Genomic DNA, 18,905 nt, shown 5'->3' with positions numbered 1-18,905 from the left:
TCCAAGGGGGCAAATTTTGGGAGTGACCAAATCACGAATTAAAGATCCCCACTGAATTTGCCATACTCGAATTAGTTTAGAGATCAAGTTTATACACATTCTGATGAGGTCAAATTTTCAGTGTCCAAGGGGCCAAATTTTGGGTGTGAGCAATCCCGATTTAGAGATCCCCACTGAATTGGCCATACTCGAATTAGTTTAGACATCAATTTTGGTCTCATTTTGACGAGGTCAAATTTTGAGTGTCCAAGTGGCCAAATTTTTGTAGTGAGCAATCCCGATTTAGAGATCCCCACTGAATTGGCCATACTCGAATTAGTTTCGAGATCAATTTTCGTCACATTCTGACGAGGTCAAATTTTGGTTGTACAAGGGGCCAAATGTTTGGAGTGAGCAATCCCGATTTAGAGATCCCCACTGAATTGGCCATACTCGAATTAGTTTAGACATCAATTTTGGCCACAATCTGACAAGGTCGAAGTTTGGGTGTCCCAGGGGCTAAATTTTGGTAGTGAACAATCTCGACTTAAAGATCCCCACTGAATTGCCATACTCGAATTTGTTTAGATGTCAATTTTAATCACATTCTGACGAGGTCAAATTTTCAGTGTCCAAGGGGCCAAATTTTGGGAGAGCATTCCCGCCTTAGAGATCACCACTGAATTAGCCATACTCGAATAAGTTTAGACATCAGTTTTGGCCACATTCTGAAGAGGTCAAATTTTCGGTCTCCAAGAGGCCAAATTTTTGTTGTGAGCAATCCCGATTTAGAGATCCCCACTTAATTGGGCATACTCAAATTAGTTTAGACATCAAATTTGGCCACAATCTGACAAGGTCAAATTTTGGGTGTCCAAGGGGCCAAATTTTGGTAGTGAACAATCCCGACTTAAAGATCCCCACTGAATTTGCCATACTCGAATTAGTTTAGACATCACTTTTAATCACATTCTGACAAGGTCAAATTTTCAGTGTCCAAGGGGACAAATTTTGGGTGTGAGCAATCCCGATTTAGAGATCCCCACTGAATTGGCCATACTCGAATTAGGTTAGACATCAATTTTGGTCACATTCTGACAAGGTCAAATTTTGGGTGTCCTAGGGGCCAAATTTTTGAAGTGAGCAATCCCGATTTAGAGAACCCCACTGAATTGGCCATACTCCAATTAGTTTAATCATCAATTTTGGCCACAATCTGAGAAGGTCGAATTTTGGGTGTCCCAGGGGCCAAATTTTGGTAGTGAACAATCCGGACTTAAAGATTCCCACTGAATTGGCCATACTCGAATTAGTGTAGATGTCAATTTTATTCACATTCTGATGAGGTCAAATTTTCAGTGTCCAAGGGGCCAAATTTTGGGAGAGCAATCCCGACATAGAGATCACCACTGAATTAGCCATACACGAATAAGTTTAGACATGAATTTTGGTCACATTCTGACGAGGTCAAATTTTCGGTCCCCAAGATGCCAGTTTTGTTGTGAGCAATCCTGATTTAGAGATCCCCACTGAATTGGCCGTACTCAAATTAGTTTAGACTCAAATTAGGCCACAATTGGAAAAGGTAAAATTTTCAGTGACCAAGGGGCCAAATTTTTGGAGTGAGCAATCCCAATTTAGAGATCCCAGTGAATTGGCCATACTCGAATTAGTTTAAACATCAATTTTGGCCACAATCTGAGAAGATCGAATTATGGATGTCCCAGGGGCCAAATTTTGGTAGTGAGCAATCCGGACTTAAAGATACCCACTGAATTGGCCATACTCGAATTAGTTTAGATGTCAGTTTTAATCACACTCTAACGAGGTCAAATTTTCAGTGTCCAAGGGGCCAAATTTTGGGAGAGCAATCTTGACATAGAGATCACCACTGAATTAGCCATACTCGAATTAGTTTTAATGTCAATTTTATAACACTCTAACGAGGTCAAATTTTCAGTGTCCAAGGGGCCAATTTTGGGAGAGCAATCTCGACATAGAGATCACCACTGAATTAGCCATACTCGAATCAGTTTAGAAATCAATTTTGGTCACATTCTGACGAGGTCAAATTTTCAGTGTCCAAGAGGCCAAATTTTTGTTGTGAGCAATCCCGATTTAGAGATCCCCACTGAATTGGCCATACTCGAATTAGTTCAGTGATCAATTTTGTTCACATTCTGATGAGATCAAAATTTGGGTGTCCAAGGGGCCAAATTTTGGGAGTGACCAAATCACGAATTAAAGATCCCCACTGAATTTGCCATACTCGAATTAGTTTAGAGATCAAGTTTAATCACATTCTGACGAGGTCAAATTTTCAGTGTCCTAGGGGCCAAATTTTGGGTGTGAGCAATCCCGATTTAGAGATCCCCACTGAATTGGCCATACTCGAATTAGTTTAGACATCAATTTTGGTCACATTCTGACGAGGACAAATTTTGAGTGTCCAAGTGGCCAAATTTTTGTAGTGAGCAATCCCGATTTAGAGATCCCCACTGATTTGGCCATACTCGAATTAGTTAAGACATCAATTTTAATCACATTCTGACGAGGTCAAATTTTCAGTGTCCAAGGGGCCAAATATTGGGTGTGAGCAATCCCGATTTAGAGATCCCCACTGAATTGGCCATAGTAGAATGAGTTTAGACATCAGTTCTGGCCACAATCTGACAAGGTCGAATTTTGGGTGTCCCAGGGGCCAAATTTCGGTAGTGAACAATCCCGATTTAAAGATCTCCACTGAATTGGCCATACTTGAATTAGTTTCGAGATCAATTTTGGTCACATTCTGACGAGGTCAAATTTTGGGTGTACAAGGGGCCAAATGTTTGGAGTGAGCAATCCCGATTTAGAGATCCCCACTGAATTGGCCATACTCGAATTAGTTTAGACATCAATTTTGGCCACATTCTGAAGAGGTCAAATTTTCGGTCTCCAAGAGGCCAAATTTTTGTTGTGAGCAATCCCGATTTAGAGATCCCCGCTTAATTGGCCATACTCAAATTAGTTTAGACATCAAATTTGGCCACAATTTGACAAGGTCAAATTTTGGGTGTCCAAGGGGCCAAATTTTGGTAGTGAACAATCCCGACTTAAAGATCCCCGCTGAATTTGCCATACTCGAATTAGTTTAGACATCACTTTTAATCACATTCTGACGAGGTCAAATTTTCAGTGTCCAAGGGGACAAATTTTGGGTGTGAGCAATCCCGATTTAGAGATTCCCAATGAATTGGCCATACTCGAATTAGTTTAGACATCAATTTTGGCCACAATCTGACAAGGTCGAAGTTTGGGTGTCCCAGGTGGTAAATTTTGGTAGTGAACAATCTCGACTTAAAGATCCCCACTGAATTGCCATACTCGAATTTGTTTAGATGTCAATTTTAATCACATTCTGACGAGGTCAAATTTTCAGTGTCCAGGGGGCCAAATTTTGGGAGAGCATTCCCGCCATAGAGATCACCACTGAATTAGCCATACTCGAATAAGTTTAGACATCAGTTTTGGCCACATTCTGAAGAGGTCAAATTTTCGGTCTCCAAGAGGCCAAATTTTTGTTGTGAGCAATCCCGATTTAGAGATCCCCACTAAATTGGCCATACTCAAATTAGTTTAGACATCAAATTTGGCCACAATCTGACAAGGTCAAATTTTGGGTGTCCAAGGGGCCAAATTTTGGTAGTGAACAATCCCGACTTAAAGATCCCCGCTGAATTTGCCATACTCGAATTAGTTTAGACATCACTTTTAATCACATTCTGACGAGGTCAAATTTTCAGTGTCCAAGGGGAGAAATTTTGGGTGTGAGCAATCCCGATTTAGAGATCCCCACTGAATTGGCCATACTCGAATTAGGTTAGACATCAATTTTGGTCACTTTCTGACAAGGTCAAATTTTGGGTGTCCTAGGGGCCAAATTTTTGAAGTGAGCAATCCCGATTTAGAGAACCCCACTGAATTGGCCATACTCCAATTAGTTTAATCATCAATTTTGGCCACAATCTAAGAAGGTCGAATTTTGGGTGTCCCAGGGGCCAAATTTTGGTAGTGAACAATCCGGACTTAAAGATTCCCACTGAATTGGCCATACTCGAATTAGTGTAGATGTCAATTTTATTCACATTCTGATGAGGTCAAATTTTCGGTCCCCAATATGCCAGTTTTGTTGTGAGCAATCCTGATTTAGAGATCCTCACTGAATTGGCCATACTCAAATTAGTTTAGACTCAAATTAGGCCACAATCGGAAAAGGTCAAATTTTAAGTGACCAAGGGGCCAAATTTTTGGAGTGAGCAATCCCAATTTAGAGATCCCAGTGAATTGGCCATACTCGAATTAGTTTAAACATCAATTTTGGCCACAATCTGAGAAGATCGAATTATGGATGTCCAGGGGCCGAATTTTGGTAGTGACCAATCCGGACTTAAAGATCCCCACTGAATTGGCCACACTCTAATTAGTTTAGATGTCAATTTTATTCACACTCTAACGAGGTCAAATTTTCAGTGTCCAAGGGGCCAAATTTTGGGACAGCAATCTCGACATAGAGATCACCACTGAATTAGCCATACTAGAATAAGCTTAGAAATCAATTTTGGTCACATTCTGACGAGGTCAAATTTTCAGTGTCCAGGGGGCCAAATTTTGGGAGAGCAATCCCGACATAGAGATCACCACTGAATTAGCCATACTCGAATTAGTTTAGAGATCAATTCTGGGCACATTCTGCCGAGGTCAAATTTTCGGTCTCCAAGAGGCCAAATTTTTGTTGTGAGCAATCCCGATTTAGAGATCCCCACTGAATTGGCCATACTCGAATATGTTCAGTGATCAATTTTGTTCACATTCTGATGAGATCAAAATTTGGGTGTCCAAGGGGCCAAATTTTGGGAGTGACCAAATCACGAATTAAAGATCCCCACTGAATTTGCCATACTCGAATTAGTTTAGAGATCAAGTTTAATCACATTCTGACGAGGTCAAATTTTCAGTGTCCAAGGGGCCAAATTTTGGGTGTGAGCAATCCCGATTTAGAGATCCTCACTGAATTGGCCATACTCGAATTAGTTTAGACATCAATTTTGGTCTCATTTTGACGAGGTCAAATTTTGAGTGTCCAAGTGGCCAAATTTTTGTAGTGAGCAATCCCGATTTAGAGATCCCCACTGAATTGGCCATACTCGAATTAGTTTCGAGATCAATTTTCGTCACATTCTGACGAGGTCAAATTTTGGTTGTACAAGGGGCCAAATGTTTGGAGTGAGCAATCCCGATTTAGAGATCCCCACTGAATTGGCCATACTCGAATTAGTTTAGACATCAATTTTGGCCACAATCTGACAAGGTCGAAGTTTGGGTGTCCCAGGGGCTAAATTTTGGTAGTGAACAATCTCGACTTAAAGATCCCCACTGAATTGCCATACTCGAATTTGTTTAGATGTCAATTTTAATCACATTCTGACGAGGTCAAATTTTCAGTGTCCAAGGGGCCAAATTTTGGGAGAGCATTCCCGCCATAGAGATCACCACTGAATTAGCCATACTCGAATAAGTTTAGACATCAGTTTTGGCCACATTCTGAAGAGGTCAAATTTTCGGTCTCCAAGAGGCCAAATTTTTGTTGTGAGCAATCCCGATTTAGAGATCCCCACTAAATTGCCATACTCAAATTAGTTTAGACATCAAATTTGGCCACAATCTGACAAGGTCAAATTTTGGGTGTCCAAGGGGCCAAATTTTGGTAGTGAACAATCCCGACTTAAAGATCCCCGCTGAATTTGCCATACTCGAATTAGTTTAGACATCACTTTTAATCACATTCTGACGAGGTCAAATTTTCAGTGTCCAAGGGGACAAATTTTGGGTGTGAGCAATCCCGATTTAGAGATCCCCACTGAATTGGCCATACTCGAATTAGGTTAGACATCAATTTTGGTCACTTTCTGACAAGGTCAAATTTTGGGTGTCCTAGGGGCCAAATTTTTGAAGTGAGCAATCCCGATTTAGAGAACCCCACTGAATTGGCCATACTCCAATTAGTTTAATCATCAATTTTGGCCACAATCTGAGAAGGTCGAATTTTGGGTGTCCCAGGGGCCAAATTTTGGTAGTGAACAATCCGGACTTAAAGATTCCCACTGAATTGGCCATACTCGAATTAGTGTAGATGTCAATTTTATTCACATTCTGATGAGGTCAAATTTTCAGTGTCCAAGGGGCCAAATTTTGGGAGAGCAATCCCGACATAGAGATCACCACTGAATTAGCCATACACGAATAAGTTTAGACATGAATTTTGGTCACATTCTGACGAGGTCAAATTTTCGGTCCCCAAGATGCCAGTTTTGTTGTGAGCAATCCTGATTTAGAGATCCCCACTGAATTGGCCGTACTCAAATTAGTTTAGACTCAAATTAGGCCACAATCGGAAAAGGTAAAATTTTCAGTGACCAAGGGGCCAAATTTTTGGAGTGAGCAATCCCAATTTAGAGATCCCAGTGAATTGGCCATACTCGAATTAGTTTAAACATCAATTTTGGCCACAATCTGAGAAGATCGAATTATGGATGTCCCAGGGGCCAAATTTTGGTAGTGAGCAATCCGGACTTAAAGATACCCACTGAATTGGCCATACTCGAATTAGTTTAGATGTTAGTTTTAATCACACTCTAACGAGGTCAAATTTTCAGTGTCCAAGGGGCCAAATTTTGGGAGAGCAATCTTGACATAGAGATCACCACTGAATTAGCCATACTCGAATTAGTTTTAATGTCAATTTTATAACACTCTAACGAGGTCAAATTTTCAGTGTCCAAGGGGCCAATTTTGGGAGAGCAATCTCGACATAGAGATCACCACTGAATTAGCCATACTCGAATCAGCTTAGAAATCAATTTTGGTCACGTTCTGACGAGGTCAAATTTTCAGTGTCCAAGAGGCCAAATTTTTGTTGTGAGCAATCCCGATTTAGAGATCCCCACTGCAATTGGCCATACTCGAATTAGTTCAGTGATCAATTTTGTTCACATTCTGATGAGATCAAAATTTGGGTGTCCAAGGGGCCAAATTTTGGGAGTGACCAAATCACGAATTAAAGATCCCCACTGAATTTGCCATACTCGAATTAGTTTAGAGATCAAGTTTAATCACATTCTGACCAGGTCAAATTTTCAGTGTCCAAGGGGCCAAATTTTGGGTGTGAGCAATCCCGATTTAGAGATCCCCACTGAATTGGCCATACTCGAATTAGTTTAGACATCAATTTTGGTCACATTCTGACGAGGACAAATTTTGAGTGTCCAAGTGGCCAAATTTTTGTAGTGAGCAATCCCGATTTAGAGATCCCCACTGAATTGGCCATACTCGAATTAGTTAAGACATCAATTTTAATCACATTCTGACGAGGTCAAATTTTCAGTGTCCAAGGGGCCAAATTTTGGGTGTGAGCAATCCCGATTTAGAGATCCCCACTGAATTGGCCATACTAGAATGAGTTTAGACATCAGTTCTGGCCACAATCTGACAAGGTCGAATTTTGGGTGTCCCAGGGGCCAAATTTCGGTAGTGAACAATCCCGATTTAAAGATCTCCACTGAATTGGCCATACTCGAATTAGTTTAGACATCAATTTTGGCCACAATCTGACAAGGTCGAAGTTTGGGTGTCCCAGGTGCTAAATTTTGGTAGTGAACAATCTCGACTTAAAGATCCCCACTGAATTGCCATACTCGAATTTGTTTAGATGTCAATTTTAATCACATTCTGACGCGGTCAAATTTTCAGTGTCCAAGGGGCTAAATTTTGGGAGAGCATTCCCGCCATAGAGATCACCACTGAATTAGCCATACTCGAATAAGTTTAGACATCAATTTTGGCCACATTCTGAAGAGGTCAAATTTTCGGTCTCCAAGAGGCCAAATTTTTGTTGTGAGCAATCCCGATTTAGAGATCCCCGCTTAATTGGCCATACTCAAATTAGTTTAGACATCAAATTTGGCCACAATTTGACAAGGTCAAATTTTGGGTGTCCAAGGGGCCAAATTTTGGTAGTGAACAATCCCGACTTAAAGATCCCCGCTGAATTTGCCATACTCGAATTAGTTTAGACATCACTTTTAATCACATTCTGACGAGGTCAAATTTTCAGTGTCCAAGGGGACAAATTTTGGGTGTGAGCAATCCCGATTTAGAGATTCCCAATGAATTGGCCATACTCGAATTAGTTTAGACATCAATTTTGGCCACAATCTGACAAGGTCGAAGTTTGGGTGTCCCAGGTGCTAAATTTTGGTAGTGAACAATCTCGACTTAAAGATCCCCACTGAATTGCCATACTCGAATTTGTTTAGATGTCAATTTTAATCACATTCTGACGAGGTCAAATTTTCAGTGTCCAAGGGGCCAAATTTTGGGAGAGCATTCCCGCCATAGAGATCACCACTGAATTAGCCATACTCGAATAAGTTTAGACATCAGTTTTGGCCACATTCTGAAGAGGTCAAATTTTCGGTCTCCAAGAGGCCAAATTTTTGTTGTGAGCAATCCCGATTTAGAGATCCCCACTAAATTGGCCATACTCAAATTAGTTTAGACATCAAATTTGGCCACAATCTGACAAGGTCAAATTTTGGGTGTCCAAGGGGCCAAATTTTGGTAGTGAACAATCCCGACTTAAAGATCCCCGCTGAATTTGCCATACTCGAATTAGTTTAGACATCACTTTTAATCACATTCTGACGAGGTCAAATTTTCAGTGTCCAAGGGGACAAATTTTGGGTGTGAGCAATCCCGATTTTGAGATCCCCACTGAATTGGCCATACTCGAATTAGGTTAGACATCAATTTTGGTCACTTTCTGACAAGGTCAAATTTTGGGTGTCCTAGGGGCCAAATTTTTGAAGTGAGCAATCCCGATTTAGAGAACCCCACTGAATTGGCCATACTCCAATTAGTTTAATCATCAATTTTGGCCACAATTTGAGAAGGTCGAATTTTGGGTGTCCCAGGGGCCAAATTTTGGTAGTGAACAATCCGGACTTAAAGATTCCCACTGAATTGGCCATACTCGAATTAGTGTAGATGTCAATTTTATTCACATTCTGATGAGGTCAAATTTTCGGTCCCCAATATGCCAGTTTTGTTGTGAGCAATCCTGATTTAGAGATCCCCACTGAATTGGCCATACTCAAATTAGTTTAGACTCAAATTAGGCCACAATCGGAAAAGGTCAAATTTTCAGTGAACAAGAGCCAAATTTTTGGAGTGAGCAATCCCAATTTAGAGATCCCAGTGAATTGGCCATACTCGAATTAGTTTAAACATCAATTTTGGCCACAATCTGAGAAGATCGAATTATGGATGTCCAGGGGCCAAATTTTGGTAGTGACCAATCCGGACTTAAAGATCCCCACTGAATTGGCCACACTCTAATTAGTTTAGATGTCAATTTTATTCACACTCTAACGAGGTCAAATTTTCAGTGTCCAAGGGGCCAAATTTTGGGACAGCAATCTCGACATAGAGATCACCACTGAATTAGCCATACTAGAATAAGCTTAGAAATCAATTTTGGTCACATTCTGACGAGGTCAAATTTTCAGTGTCCAGGGGGCCAAATTTTGGGAGAGCAATCCCGACATAGAGATCACCACTGAATTAGCATACTCGAATTAGTTTAGAGATCAATTCTGGGCACATTCTGCCGAGGTCAAATTTTCGGTCTCCAAGAGGCCAAATTTTTGTTGTGAGCAATCCCGATTTAGAGATCCCCACTGAATTGGCCATACTCGAATATGTTCAGTGATCAATTTTGTTCACATTCTGATGAGATCAAAATTTGGTGTCCAAGGGGCCAAATTTTGGGAGTGACCAAATCACGAATTAAAGATCCCCACTGAATTTGCCATACTCGAATTAGTTTAGAGATCAAGTTTAATCACATTCTGACGGGGTCAAATTTTCAGTGTCCAAGGGGCCAAATTTTGGGTGTGAGCAATCCCGATTTAGAGATCCCCACTGAATTGGCCATACTCGAATTAGTTTAGACATCAATTTTGGTCTCATTTTGACGAGGTCAAATTTTGAGTGTCCAAGTGGCCAAATTTTTGTAGTGAGCAATCCCGATTTAGAGATCCCCACTGAATTGGCCATACTCGAATTAGTTTCGAGATCAATTTTCGTAACATTCTGACGAGGTCAAATTTTGGTTGTACAAGGGGCCAAATGTTTGGAGTGAGCAATCCCGATTTAGAGATCCCCACTGAATTGGCCATACTCGAATTAGTTTAGACATCAATTTTGGCCACAATCTGACAAGGTCGAAGTTTGGGTGTCCCAGGGGCTAAATTTTGGTAGTGAACAATCTCGACTTAAAGATCCCCACTGAATTGCCATACTCGAATTTGTTTAGATGTCAATTTTAATCACATTCTGACGAGGTCAAATTTTCAGTGTCCAAGGGGCCAAATTTTGGGAGAGCATTCCCGCCATAGAGATCACCACTGAATTAGCCATACTCGAATAAGTTTAGACATCAGTTTTGGCCACATTCTGAAGAGGTCAAATTTTCGGTCTCCAAGAGGCCAAATTTTTGTTGTGAGCAATCCCGATTTAGAGATCCCCACTAAATTGGCCATACTCAAATTAGTTTAGACATCAGATTTGGCCACAATCTGACAAGGTCAAATTTTGGGTGTCCAAGGGGCCAAATTTTGGTAGTGAACAATCCCGACTTAAAGATCCCCGCTGAATTTGCCATACTCGAATTAGTTTAGACATCACTTTTAATCACATTCTGACGAGGTCAAATTTTCAGTGTCCAAGGGGACAAATTTTGGGTGTGAGCAATCCCGATTTAGAGATCCCCACTGAATTGGCCATACTCGAATTAGGTTAGACATCAATTTTGGTCACTTTCTGACAAGGTCAAATTTTGGGTGTCCTAGGGGCCAAATTTTTGAAGTGAGCAATCCCGATTTAGAGAACCCCACTGAATTGGCCATACTCCAATTAGTTTAATCATCAATTTTGGCCACAATCTGAGAAGGTCGAATTTTGGGTGTCCCAGGGGCCAAATTTTGGTAGTGAACAATCCGGACTTAAAGATTCCCACTGAATTGGCCATACTCGAATTAGTGTAGATGTCAATTTTATTCACATTCTGATGAGGTCAAATTTTCGGTCCCCAATATGCCAGTTTTGTTGTGAGCAATCCTGATTTAGAGATCCCCACTGAATTGGCCATACTCAAATTAGTTTAGACTCAAATTAGGCCACAATCGGTAAAGGTCAAATTTTCAGTGACCAAGGGGCCAAATTTTTGGAGTGAGCAATCCCAATTTAGAGATCCCAGTGAATTGGCCATACTCGAATTAGTTTAAACATCAATTTTGGCCACAATCTGAGAAGATCGAATTATGGATGTCCAGGGGCCAAATTTTTGTAGTGACCAATCCGGACTTAAAGATCCCCACTGAATTGGCCATACTCTAATTAGTTTAGATGTCAATTTTATTCACACTCTAACGAGGTCAAATTTTCAGTGTCCAAGGGGCCAAATTTTGGGACAGCAATCTCGACATAGAGATCACCACTGAATTAGCCATACTAGAATAAGCTTAGAAATCAATTTTGGTCACATTCTGACGAGGTCAAATTTTCAGTGTCCAAGGGGCCAAATTTTGGGAGAGCAATCTTGACATAGAGATCACCACTGAATTAGCCATACTCGAATTAGTTTTAATGTCAATTTTATAACACTCTAACGAGGTCAAATTTTCAGTGTCCAAGGGGCCAATTTTGGGAGAGCAATCTCGACATAGAGATCACCACTGAATTAGCCATACTCGAATCAGCTTAGAAATCAATTTTGGTCACATTCTGACGAGGTCAAATTTTCAGTGTCCAAGAGGCCAAATTTTTGTTGTGAGCAATCCCGATTTAGAGATCCCCACTGAATTGGCCATACTCGAATTAGTTCAGTGATCAATTTTGTTCACATTCTGATGAGATCAAAATTTGGGTGTCCAAGGGGCCAAATTTTGGGAGTGACCAAATCACGAATTAAAGATCCCCACTGAATTTGCCATACTCGAATTAGTTTAGAGATCAAGTTTAATCACATTCTGACCAGGTCAAATTTTCAGTGTCCAAGGGGCCAAATTTTGGGTGTGAGCAATCCCGATTTAGAGATCCCCACTGAATTGGCCATACTCGAATTAGTTTAGACATCAATTTTGGTCACATTCTGACGAGGACAAATTTTGAGTGTCCAAGTGGCCAAATTTTTGTAGTGAGCAATCCCGATTTAGAGATCCCCACTGAATTGGCCATACTCGAATTAGTTAAGACATCAATTTTAATCACATTCTGACGAGGTCAAATTTTCAGTGTCCAAGGGGCCAAATTTTGGGTGTGAGCAATCCCGATTTAGAGATCCCCACTGAATTGGCCATAGTAGAATGAGTTTAGACATCAGTTCTGGCCACAATCTGACAAGGTCGAATTTTGGGTGTCCCAGGGGCCAAATTTCGGTAGTGAACAATCCCGATTTAAAGATCTCCACTGAATTGGCCATACTCGAATTAGTTTAGACATCAATTTTGGCCACAATCTGACAAGGTCGAAGTTTGGGTGTCCCAGGTGCTAAATTTTGGTAGTGAACAATCTCGACTTAAAGATCCCCACTGAATTGCCATACTCGAATTTGTTTAGATGTCAATTTTAATCACATTCTGACGCGGTCAAATTTTCAGTGTCCAAGGGGCTAAATTTTGGGAGAGCATTCCCGCCATAGAGATCACCACTGAATTAGCCATACTCGAATAAGTTTAGACATCAATTTTGGCCACATTCTGAAGAGGTCAAATTTTCGGTCTCCAAGAGGCCAAATTTTTGTTGTGAGCAATCCCGATTTAGAGATCCCCGCTTAATTGGCCATACTCAAATTAGTTTAGACATCAAATTTGGCCACAATTTGACAAGGTCAAATTTTGGGTGTCCAAGGGGCCAAATTTTGGTAGTGAACAATCCCGACTTAAAGATCCCCGCTGAATTTGCCATACTCGAATTAGTTTAGACATCACTTTTAATCACATTCTGACGAGGTCAAATTTTCAGTGTCCAAGGGGACAAATTTTGGGTGTGAGCAATCCCGATTTAGAGATTCCCAATGAATTGGCCATACTCGAATTAGTTTAGACATCAATTTTGGCCACAATCTGACAAGGTCGAAGTTTGGGTGTCCCAGGTGCTAAATTTTGGTAGTGAACAATCTCGACTTAAAGATCCCCACTGAATTGCCATACTCGAATTTGTTTAGATGTCAATTTTAATCACATTCTGACGAGGTCAAATTTTCAGTGTCCAAGGGGCCAAATTTTGGGAGAGCATTCCCGCCATAGAGATCACCACTGAATTAGCCATACTCGAATAAGTTTAGACATCAGTTTTGGCCACATTCTGAAGAGGTCAAATTTTCGGTCTCCAAGAGGCCAAATTTTTGTTGTGAGCAATCCCGATTTAGAGATCCCCACTAAATTGGCCATACTCAAATTAGTTTAGACATCAAATTTGGCCACAATCTGACAAGGTCAAATTTTGGGTGTCCAAGGGGCCAAATTTTGGTAGTGAACAATCCCGACTTAAAGATCCCCGCTGAATTTGCCATACTCGAATTAGTTTAGACATCACTTTTAATCACATTCTGACGAGGTCAAATTTTCAGTGTCCAAGGGGACAAATTTTGGGTGTGAGCAATCCCGATTTTGAGATCCCCACTGAATTGGCCATACTCGAATTAGGTTAGACATCAATTTTGGTCACTTTCTGACAAGGTCAAATTTTGGGTGTCCTAGGGGCCAAATTTTTGAAGTGAGCAATCCCGATTTAGAGAACCCCACTGAATTGGCCATACTCCAATTAGTTTAATCATCAATTTTGGCCACAATCTGAGAAGGTCGAATTTTGGGTGTCCCAGGGGCCAAATTTTGGTAGTGAACAATCCGGACTTAAAGATTCCCACTGAATTGGCCATACTCGAATTAGTGTAGATGTCAATTTTATTCACATTCTGATGAGGTCAAATTTTCGGTCCCCAATATGCCAGTTTTGTTGTGAGCAATCCTGATTTAGAGATCCCCACTGAATTGGCCATACTCAAATTAGTTTAGACTCAAATTAGGCCACAATCGGAAAAGGTCAAATTTTCAGTGACCAAGAGCCAAATTTTTGGAGTGAGCAATCCCAATTTAGAGATCCCAGTGAATTGGCCATACTCGAATTAGTTTAAACATCAATTTTGGCCACAATCTGAGAAGATCGAATTATGGATGTCCAGGGGCCAAATTTTGGTAGTGACCAATCCGGACTTAAAGATCCCCACTGAATTGGCCACACTCTAATTAGTTTAGATGTCAATTTTATTCACACTCTAACGAGGTCAAATTTTCAGTGTCCAAGGGGCCAAATTTTGGGACAGCAATCTCGACATAGAGATCACCACTGAATTAGCCATACTAGAATAAGCTTAGAAATCAATTTTGGTCACATTCTGACGAGGTCAAATTTTCAGTGTCCAAGGGGCCAAATTTTGGGAGAGCAATCCCGACATAGAGATCACCACTGAATTAGCCATACTCGAATTAGTTTAGAGATCAATTCTGGGCACATTCTGCCGAGGTCAAATTTTCGGTCTCCAAGAGGCCAAATTTTTGTTGTGAGCAATCCCGATTTAGAGATCCCCACTGAATTGGCCATACTCGAATATGTTCAGTGATCAATTTTGTTCACATTCTGATGAGATCAAAATTTGGGTGTCCAAGGGGCCAAATTTTGGGAGTGACCAAATCACGAATTAAAGATCCCCACTGAATTTGCCATACTCGAATTAGTTTAGAGATCAAGTTTAATCACATTCTGACGAGGTCAAATTTTCAGTGTCCAAGGGGCCAAATTTTGGGTGTGAGCAATCCCGATTTAGAGATCCCCACTGAATTGGCCATACTCGAATTAGTTTAGACATCAATTTTGGTCTCATTTTGACGAGGTCAAATTTTGAGTGTCCAAGTGGCCAAATTTTTGTAGTGAGCAATCCCGATTTAGAGATCCCCACTGATTTGGCCATACTCGAATTAGTTTCGAGATCAATTTTCGTCACATTCTGACGAGGTCAAATTTTGGTTGTACAAGATCCCCACTGAATTGGCCATACTCTAATTAGTTTAGATGTCAATTTTATTCACACTCTAACGAGGTCAAATTTTCAGTGTCCAAGGGGCCAAATTTTGGGACAGCAATCTCGACATAGAGATCACCACTGAATTAGCCATACTAGAATAAGCTTAGAAATCAATTTTGGTCACACTCTGACGAGGTCAAATTTTCAGTGTCCAGGGGGCCAAATTTTGGGAGAGCAATCCCGACATAGAGATCACCACTGAATTAGCCATACTCGAATTAGTTTAGAGATCAATTCTGGGCACATTCTGCCGAGGTCAAATTTTCGGTCTCCAAGAGGCCAAATTTTTGTTGTGAGCAATCCCGATTTAGAGATCCCCACTGAATTGGCCATTCAGTGATCAATTTTGTTCACATTCTGATGAGATCAAAATTTGGGTGTCCAAGGGGCCAAATTTTGGGAGTGACCAAATATTGAATTAAAGATCCCCACTGAATTTGCCATACTCGAATTAGTTTAGAGATCAAGTTTAATCACATTCTGACGAGGACGAGGAGTGAGCAATCCCGATTTAGAGATCCCCACTGAATTGGCCATACTCGAATTAGTTTAGACATCAATTTTGGTCACATTCTGACGAGGTCAAATTTTGAGTGTCCAAGTGGCCAAATTTTTGTAGTGAGCAATCCCGATTTAGAGATCCCCACTGTATTGGCCATACTCGAATTAGTTAAGACATCAATTTTAATCACATTCTGACGAGGTCAAATTTTCAGTGTCCAAGGGGCCAAATTTTGGGTGTGAGCAATCCCGATTTAGAGATCCCCACTGAATTGGCCATAGTAGAATGAGTTTAGACATCAGTTTTGGCCACAATCTGACAAGGTCGAATTTTGGGTGTCCCAGGGGCCAAATTTCGGTAGTGAACAATCCCGATTTAAAGATCTCCACTGAATTGGCCATACTTGAATTAGTTTCGAGATCAATTTTGGTCACATTCTGACGAGGTCAAATTTTGGGTGTACAAGGTGCCAAATGTTTGGAGTGAGCAATCCCGATTAAGAGATCCCCACTGATTTGGCCATACTCGAATTAGTTTAGACATCAATTTTGGCCACAATCTGACAAGGTCGAAGTTTGGGTATCCCAGGGGCTAAATTTTGGTAGTGAACAATCTCGACTTAAAGATCCCCACTGAATTGCCATACTCGAATTTGTTTAGATTTGAATTTTAATCACATTCTGACGCGGTCAAATTTTCAGTGTCCAAGGGTCTAAATTTTGGGAGAGCATTTCCGCCATAGAGATCACCACTGAATTAGCCATACTCGAATAAGTTTAGACAACAATTTTGGCCACATTCTGAACAGGTCAAATTTTCGGTCTCCAAGAGGCCAAATTTTTGTTGTGAGCAATCCCGATTTAGAGATCCCCACTGAATTGGCCATACTCAAATTAGTTTAGACATCAAATTTGGCCACAATTTGACAGGGTCAAATTTTGGGTGTCCAAGGGGCCAAATTTTGGTAGTGAACAATCCCGACCTAAAGATCCCCACTGAATTTGCCATACTCTAATTAGTTTAGACATCAATTTTAATCACATTCTGATGAGGTCAAATTTTCAGTGTCCAAGGGGACAAATTTTGGGTGTGAGCAATCCCGATTTAGAGATTCCCAATGAATTGGCCATACTCGAATTAGGTTAGACATCAATTTTGGTCACATTCTGACGAGGTCAAGTTTTGGGTGTAAAAGGGGCCAAATGTTTGGAGTGAGCAATCCCGATTTAGAGATCCCCACTGAATTGGCCATACTCGAATTAGTTTAGACATCAATTTTGGCCACAATCTGACAAGGTCGAAGTTTGGGTGTCCCAGGGGCTAAATTTTGGTAGTGAACAATCTCGACTTAAAGATCCCCACTGAATTGCCATACTCGAATTTGTTTAGATGTCAATTTTAATCACATTCTGACGAGGTCAAATTTTCAGTGTCCAAGGGGCCAAATTTTGGGAGAGCATTCCCGCCATAGAGATCACCACTGAATTAGCCATACTCGAATAAGTTTAGACATCAGTTTTGGCCACATTCTGAAGAGGTCAAATTTTCGGTCTCCAAGAGGCCAAATTTTTGTTGTGAGCAATCCCGATTTAGAGATCCCCACTAAATTGGCCATACTCAAATTAGTTTAGACATCAAATTTGGCCACAATCTGACAAGGTCAAATTTTGGGTGTCCAAGGGGCCAAATTTTTGTAGTGAACAATCCCGACTTAAAGATCCCCGCTGAATTTGCCATACTCGAATTAGTTTAGACATCACTTTTAATCACATTCTGACGAGGTCAAATTTTCAGTGTCCAAGGGGACAAATTTTGGGTGTGAGCAATCCCGATTTAGAGATCCCCACTGAATTGGCCATACTCGAATTAGGTTAGACATCAATTTTGGTCACTTTCTGACAAGGTCAAATTTTGGGTGTCCTAGGGGCAAAATTTTTGAAGTGAGCAATCCCGATTTAGAGAACCCCACTGAATTGGCCATACTCCAATTAGTTTAATCATCAATTTTGGCCACAATCTGAGAAGGTCGAATTTTGGGTGTCCCAGGGGCCAAATTTTGGTAGTGAACAATCCGGACTTAAAGATTCCCACTGAATTGGCCATACTCGAATTAGTGTAGATGTCAATTTTATTCACATTCTGATGAGGTCAAATTTTCGGTCCCCAATATGCCAATTTTGTTGTGAGCAATCCTGATTTAGAGATCCCCACTGAATTGGCCATACTCAAATTAGTTTAGACTCAAATTAGGCCACAATCGGAAAAGGTCAAATTTTCAGTGACCAAGGGGCCAAATTTTTGGAGTGAGCAATCCCAATTTAGAGATCCCAGTGAATTGGCCATACTCGAATTAGTTTAAACATCAATTTTGGCCACAATCTGAGAAGATCGAATTATGGATGTCCAGGGGCCAAATTTTGGTAGTGAGCAATCCGGACTTAAAGATCCCCACTGAATTGGCCATACTCTAATTAGTTCAGATGTCAATTTTATTCACACTCTAACGAGGTCAAATTTTCAGTGTCCAAGGGGCCAAATTTTGGGACAGCAATCTCGACATAGAGATCACCACTGAATTAGCCATACTCGAATAAGCTTAGAAATCAATTTTGGTCACATTCTGACGAGGTCAAATTTTCAGTGTCCAGGGGGCCAAATTTTGGGAGAGCAATCCTGACATAGAGATCACCACTGAATTAGCCATACTCGAATTAGTTTAGAGATCAATTCTGGGCACACTCTGCCGAGGTCAAATTTTCGGTCTCCGAAAGGCCAAATTTTTGTTGTGAGCAATCCCGATTTAGAGATCCCCACTGAATTGGCCATACTCGAATATGTTCAGTGATCAATTTTGTTCACATTCTGATGAGATCAAAATTTGGGTGTCCAAGGGGCCAAATTTTGGGAGTGACCAAATCACGAATTAAAGATCCCCACTGAATTTGCCATACTCGAATTAGTTTAGAGATCAAGTTTAATCACATTCTGACGAGGTCAAATTTTCAGTGTCCAAGGGGCCAAATTTTGGGTGCGAGCAATCCCGATTTAGAGATCCCCACTGAATTGGCCATACTCGAATTAGTTTAGACATCAATTTTGGTCACATTTTGACGAGGTCAAATTTTGAGTGTCCAAGTGGCCAAATTTTTTAGTGAGCAATCCCGATTTAGAGATCCCCACTGA

This window comes from Amblyomma maculatum, chromosome 10 (assembly GCF_055883805.1).
Source record: "Amblyomma maculatum isolate TAMU_Amacu chromosome 10, ASM5588380v1, whole genome shotgun sequence".
NCBI lineage: Eukaryota > Metazoa > Arthropoda > Arachnida > Ixodida > Ixodidae > Amblyomma > Amblyomma maculatum.
Note: the sequence above shows the minus strand (reverse complement) of the source record.